This window comes from Nuphar pumila, chromosome 4 (genome assembly GCF_984573655.1).
Source record: "Nuphar pumila chromosome 4, dmNupPumi1.hap1.1, whole genome shotgun sequence".
Classification (NCBI taxonomy): domain Eukaryota; kingdom Viridiplantae; phylum Streptophyta; class Magnoliopsida; order Nymphaeales; family Nymphaeaceae; genus Nuphar; species Nuphar pumila.
The window spans coordinates 67,379,990-67,387,312 of NC_143252.1; the positions used below are offsets into that span (position 1 = coordinate 67,379,990).

Genomic DNA, 7,323 nt, shown 5'->3' on the forward strand with positions numbered 1-7,323 from the left:
AATATTTTCTAAATATTTTCAAAATCAAAATGATTTTAAAGCATGTATCAAATTTTAAACCATCATTTTTCAAAGATCATGACACAAGCATGATTCAATGTGCATTTAGGATTTTAAAATAATTTTTTAGTCAAACTTAGGCAAAGCAAAAAGCATTGATTTGATTCTTGGTTCGATTACCCCTGGTAAAGGCGCCAGAAACGGTTGAACCTCGTACCGACGAGTGAGTTTCTATTTTCCATCTTTTTCAAAAATGGAGGTGAGTTAATTTTTATTTTTTAAAATTAAAGAGAAATATTTGAAATGCGAAAGGATCCCGCTCAAAGAAAAATTTTGCAGGGATAACAGGGTTCCATGAGTCCCCAGATGAAGCTTGAAGCTTAAAATTGAAGCAACACCAATTGGATCCATCTTAGTCCCTTGGTATCCTGAACCTGAAGCTAAATTTGCCATATAGATCCATTTTAGTATATTGGGATAATTAATGTGGGTCAAGGTCTTTCACACCACACTGGGATCTACCTTGATTGACTGGTGTCATGAATTTAAAGTGGAATCTAAAATTCCACTAGAGGGGGGGTGAATAGTGAAATACGATGCAAGTTGATATAATAAAAAATAAAGCAATAAGGCACAACACAATAAACACAGGATTTATAATGGTTCGGTCAAAACCCTGACCTACATCCAGTCCCCAAGCAAACCACTTGAGCTTTCCACTATAACATCCGAGTCACCGGATAAATAGTACAACACCCTCTTCCTCAGAGGTCTTCTTCTCTCAACAGAGAAGGGGCACACCCTCTTCCACAGAGGTCTTCTTCTCTCAACAGAGAAGGATAACACCCTCTTTCACAGAGGTCTTCTTCTCTCAACAGAGAAGGGCAACACCCTCTTTCACAGAGGTCTACTTCTTTCAACAAAGAAGGAAAACAGTGAATAACAGAGTTACAATACTTCCTATAGAACCTTCAGAATGATATGAGTGCACGAATGAAGGATTCTCAGAATGTTCTGTTTGTCACTCAGAGGATACTCTTTGTCAAAGAGCTACACTTGACTTTTTCTCTTTTCTTTCTTTTCTTTTTCTCTTTCTTTTTCAAGGCTCTCTTTTCAAATATCGAATATGAATTTTTCTCGTTGTAAGCTCACATGTCCATTCCATGTTGAATAGTTTATTTGAGTGTGTTATATAGCTTTTAAAAAAGTAATCGTTACTTTTTGAAATCGTAGCCTTTTTGAGATGTGAAATGTTATGTCATTTCAAAAACATCTTTAGAGAAATTCGAGAAAGCCTTTTTCCATAAAAGTAAAATATAGGGTACACTAGTCGTTGTAATATTTTAGGTAATACATATTTTATGTAAAAAGTCTATTTCTTATAATAGTACATTAAACGTTGGATTGTAGTTTTGTCTTTATTCTAATTAATGATTTGAGGTACATAAGTACTTCTTTACTTTAAATGAGTGTAAGTACAATGAGTGCTTTGAGATATTTATTTGTACATAGTCATGTCAAGTGTTTTCTTTATGTTGTGTTTTTCAAAGTCTTCAGAGAGAATGAGGACTACAAGAAAGTCGACATTCTTGAGAAGGATATTTAACAAGGATTTCTTACAGGAGGTATTTAATGCTGTACAAAGAGAATGATGACTTTAAGTAAGTCGACATTCTATGGGTTTGTAAAAAGGTAACTAGAGTCTTTTCAAAACCTTTATTATATTTGTTTTCTTTGTGTAGCCGATTTCATGTTTTGTCTTTTTCCTATATTTGAAATCATTTCTTTAAAGAAGGTAACTAGAGTCTTTTCAAAACATATTATATTTGTTTTTCTTTATGTAGCCGATTTCATGTTTTGTCTTTTTTCTATATTTGAAATCATTTCTTTAAAGAAGGTAACTAGAGTCTTTTCAAAACATATTATATTTGTTTTTCTTTATGTAGCCGATTTCATGTTGTCTTGTATATGATGTAAGGTACAATTATTACATTTTGAAATCATGTCAAAATACCTTTTTCATAAAGGGTTGTAAGAAGGTACAATTATTAGTTTTCAAAAAGGAGCTTTTTGAAACTATCGTATACTTTTATGATATAGCTTTTATGAATGAGTATGTAATATGCAATATGCATGTTCCTGATAGTTCTGTTACATATGACTCTAAAGAAGAAAAAAATCTTCATCTTGAGGTAGCCGATCTCTTCAGTTGATCTTTAGGAATGCATGGCTCATCAGGCTTTTTCTTCAAGGAGTATGATTGCACCATAGTTGTACTTGAACAGGAAGTCTCCATCCTTTTTGGGTGAGATATCCTTGCATCAAATACTCATTAGATTTATGGCAAAACATATTCAATCATAATATAACATTTTTCAAGAGGACATATTATCATATCATATAAAATCAAATACGACAGTGTATCATATTATGTGACATCAAAACAGAGTTTCTCAACAGAATCTTCAAGAATTTAGTCCTTTGTCAAACTTCCTGGGCATACCATTACCCCAAAAGAGTCACTATGCTTGGGCTTCCCCTTGCTCCTACCCCCAAAGAGTCACCATCAAAGGGTGACACTCATGGGATTTGAACCTAGACCACTAGACTAGTGGCACTACGCCAAACCCGGTTGTTAAAATTCACTCAAGAATATGTTTTTGTCATTTTAAACCACCCATGTATTCATGAGACATAACTTTAAGCCATTGTTTCGGAAATATAATCTTGTGGTGTTTCAACTTTCAATCATCATAAAACCTCCTTAACGTATTAAATAAACCACGTTAAAAGCAACTATATCGTTAGATACTACATTTACCATGAGATGGCAGAAAACCAGTGTTGTGAGAGGCGTACGCCTCAATACTTGAAGCGTACGACTCAGACGCGAAGCGCACACTCAAAGTATTGAAGCGTTGCAGTGAAGCGTTTCAGGCTTGAAACGCACGCTTCACCCATGTGAAGCGCACGCCTCAAGTCGAAACGCGCTTCGCTTCTAAGGCGTGCACATCAATGCAATTTGTGAAGGGGAAAATAGTATAACCTTCAGCTTGTAGGGGTTGGGTGGCCTCGGCTTAGCCTCCTCGCCGTCGTCTTCGTTAGAGTGACTATCGTCGTCAATTCTTTGTGAGGGAAGGCGTGGTCGCCTCCGCCTCCATGGAATTGATGGCTGACCTCCACTCTTCATCATTGTCCTCCTCGCCACTGCTGTTGTCGTCCCTCATGGCGCCTCTCTCTCTCTCTCTCTACTTTTTTGCCTTTTTTTGTTGGTTTCTTTTTTTTTGTTTTTTCTTCAATGTCAATGCTTGATGGGTGATGCCTTGCTTGTTTCCATTGTTTTTTCTTGGGTGAATGCATGAGTTGGTCGTGTTTTTTTTGTTTAGAAAATGATGGTGTATGTGGTATTTGCATGCTTGTGGACAAGGTTGCATGACATTGGCAATGTTGCATGTTTTTTTTTCTCTTTTGATGGTTATGGGTTTCCTTTATTCTTTGCTTTTTCTTTTCTGTTCTTTTTTGGTTGTGGTCTTCTTTTGTTATGTTGGTTCCACGATATGGGTGTTTATGTTGGATTACAATGTGTTTTGTTGACCATTATCTGTTGTTTTTGAAGAGAAAAAACTCTGTTTTTAAAGGGTTATATAGTTTTAGCTCCTGCATGAATGCTCCATCGCATGAATGGTGCAGTTAATCAGACACTTCCTCATGCATGATGTTACTGTTTATTGGTTGCTGTCTGGAGGTCAACCTTTTACCTTTCTCCTTTTTCGCGTACAAGTGTTCATTTTTTGTTCTTATCAGATCATATACAGATCATATTAAAGTTGGTACCTGATTTCTTATGTTTTGGGTATTTATTGTACCTTCCTTCTTCTGTTAAAACGGTTCATGAATGTCCTTTTTTTGTCATGCTTTCTGTGGGAATCAATTTTATGTTGAGATATATCAGAGTGATTCAGCTGCATCCACAATTTGGAGGATTATCTTGACAAAATTTGCTTCTCCATTGACATGGTGTCTTATAATACATTGTGGTTGCTGCACCGCTACAATTAATAGTATTGTATTTGGAAAAAAATAAGCCTTTTTAGTATAATATCTTTCAGTACAATAAAGGCTTCAAGCAACTTATTGCAAGATGCCTTGAAATGAATAGTGTGATTCAAACAAGCAACCAACTTGTCCAATTCGACTCAAGAAAATGAACAAGAAATCCGGATTTGTTCTTTTGCTTAGTTATGCCATCTGAAACGCAGAGCACTCAACAGAATGAACATGCTGCAAATTCCTACCTGTCCTACCGAATTAATTCATCCGTTTGGTTTGCCCGAGTGATCTAGTGTCTGTTTAAGACATTCAGCTTCAAGTGAAGTCAATGTGATAGTTTCATTCGTGTTTAGTTTTAATATTTGGATATTTCCCCCTTTTAAGCATTCTCTGAATCAGATATGCAGAACTAGTGGTCATGAGGCCCAATAGAGCTTGTCTAAGTGAAAGGGAAATCAATGGCTTCACATAGTTAAATTCTGGAGTTTGTGGATCCTTGAAGTACCTTTTCTATTATGCAGACTTATCTTCTATCTGGTTTATTGAACAAATTATTTTATACTGCACAATTTCATTAATTTTTGAATGTCTCATTAGCTACCAAATCTTTATTTCATGTCTTCCAGTTTTTAATTGATGCTGTTCTGGAAGATGGTACTAAAAATTCTACAGAATGTCAGGGAAAAAAATATTTTTTGTTTTAGTCTATATCTTGAGTTCTTGATTATCGTTGGATTGCAAATGTGGGGATTCTTTAAACTAATGCTGGGCTTATGCCTGTAGGTTTTGTTCTTGATCCTTCAAAATGTAGCAAGCTGACCATGGAAGAAAAACAAGAGCTAGTGTATGAACTCTCAAAATGGCCAGAAGGTGCTCCAGAGCTTCTACAGTCATGGAATCGACGGGAGCTCCTGGAGGTGATTTGTGATGCCATGGGGAAAGAAAGGAAATATACGGGCCTACCAAAATCTAGAATGATAGAACGCCTGCTTAGGGTAGTATCTGAAAAAAAAACTGGACATAATGATGAGAGTGCACAATCTGGAGCACCTCCAATACTGCCAAGTACTCAAAGTACTCCGAGAAGGCAGAGGAAGACTGACAATCCTTCCTGATTAGCAATTGACACTAGAAGGAGTTGCATCCTCGTCTTGGTGATGTCATTTATTAGTAGTTTTTATTTAAAATTTTTATTATTTTATTAATATTATATATTTTATTATTTTGATCATGAAGCTTACGCCTAGAGGCTTAGGCCTAGCTTCATAACAGGCTCAACCCTTGGCTTAGCCTCATCACATTTAACAACCATGCAGAAAACCACATGTATATATATACCAATGAGTCTGGGGCCGGACGAGACTCTTGCTTTTGTGACGGGGAGGAACGAGAAGGAGGAGGAGAGGAGGAGAGGAGGAAGAGAAAAATGGTGGAGTTGACGGAGGAACAGGTTGCGTCGATGCGTGAGGCGTTCTCGCTCTTCGACAGCGACGGCGACGGTAGGATCGCGGCGTCGGAACTTGGGATCCTGATGCGGTCATTGGGAGAGAACCCTACCCAGGCTCAACTCAAGGACATAATTGTCCGCGAGAACCTCAACGCTCCCTTCGACTTCCCCCGTTTCCTCGAGCTCATTAAGACCCACATGACCTGCCAACCCTTTGATCGCCAGCTTCGAGATGCCTTCAAGGTCCTCGACAAGGAGTCCACCGGCTTCGTCTCCGTCGCCGACCTCCGCCACATTCTCACCAGCATCGGCGAGAAGCTCGAGCCTGAGAGTTTGATGAGTGGATCCGTGAGATAGATGTCGGCCCCGATCGGAGGATCCGCTACGAGGATTTCATCCTCAGGATGGTCGCCAAGTAGCCAAGTTGAGGAGGAGATCTCTTTTTTCTTCTTCTTTTTATTTAACCATAATTTCCTCGTAGGCTTTTTATTCTTTCCTTCAATCCCCACCTCCTTCTCCTCCCTTCTGTTTGCATTCTAGTGACCGTCGCATCTATCTGCCTACCTACATGTGGTGGTGTAGCTGCTACTGCCAGGTGAAACTGAAAACTCTAATCTGTGTTTCCGTCTTTTGTTTCTTTTTTCCCCTCTACCTTTTTATGTTCCGAGCGTGGTTGCTTTGCCCCTCTCTTTTTCCCTCGGTGATTTGATTTTTGGGGCTCCTCTTTCTGTGGTTTTGATCCGTGGTTGATTGTGTCAGTTAACGGTTGTTGCGTTTCATGATGGGGTTTGTCTGTTCTTCTAAGTGGGATTCATGGCATCACGATCCTGTTCCTGTCTCTTGTGTGCATATCTCATTTGAAAATGACTAACCATTGAAGCTTTTTCCTTTTTTTTTGTTCGCTTTGCTGTTTTGCTTATTCTATTGCGCGGAATGATATCGCAGCTTTATCCGGTTAGTCTAGATTTCTGGATGAGAGGTGTTTGGAGCGTCCTCCAATTATCGGCTAACTCGTCTTTGTTGCTGTACTTGCTTACCTCTTTTTTATTTTATTTTATCTACTTTGGAGAGAGACCATTGTACCAGGGTCACCAAGTTTTACATCTCTCTCTCTCTCTCTCGTGTGAGCGCATGCGTGTGTGTATCCTTGAAAAACCGTTGGAAAGATGAAGGGATGCTGTTGCCTACGCTTCAACTCCTCTCAGATCTCTTTCTCTTGCATCATTTACATCTGTCGTTTTAATAAGTTTGCTCTGCTATGCTCAAACATCTAGGGGAAAACCTGAAAAATACTAACCATGATTGAACACTTACCAGCTCCAATCGCCTAAATTTAGATACCATACTGATCTTCCTGATGCTTTGATTGCAGAAATATGCAGAAAACAAATTTATTCTTATACTTTGTCTGGTCTACTGTGTGACATATCATATATTAACCCATATGAAAAAGTTCCTTTTACGTAATACAGTTCTCTTTGATGTTTCTAATTAATTATTGTCGAGCAACACCTGAATTGGCAAAAATTTTGTTGACTGCATATGTTGTACTTGGCCATGTAAGTATCAAAACACTGTAGTGCTCTTGCCATGATTCTTTAGATCTTTGCATTGATTATTTATTTACAATCAGTGGAACATTTTTTTGCTTGAAGCATTAAGAGTTGCTACTGGTTTGCAATTCGCCATGTTAACTTTCTGAAGCATCTTTGCTACATAAATTTCTTTGCTCATTTTAGATTCTGCTTCTCTATTTAGTTCTATTCCAAGGAAATATCTTAAATGTTTCAATCCTTCATTATTAAATGATCTCTCTAAAATAATAA

General features: G+C 37.8%; 1 pseudogene; it reads left to right on the top strand.

The window, feature by feature from the left end:
• Positions 1–5,476: 5,476 nt before the first annotated feature.
• Positions 5,477–6,385, top strand: LOC149840259 (putative calcium-binding protein CML7; annotated as a pseudogene).
• The last annotated feature ends 938 nt before the right edge of the window (positions 6,386–7,323 follow it).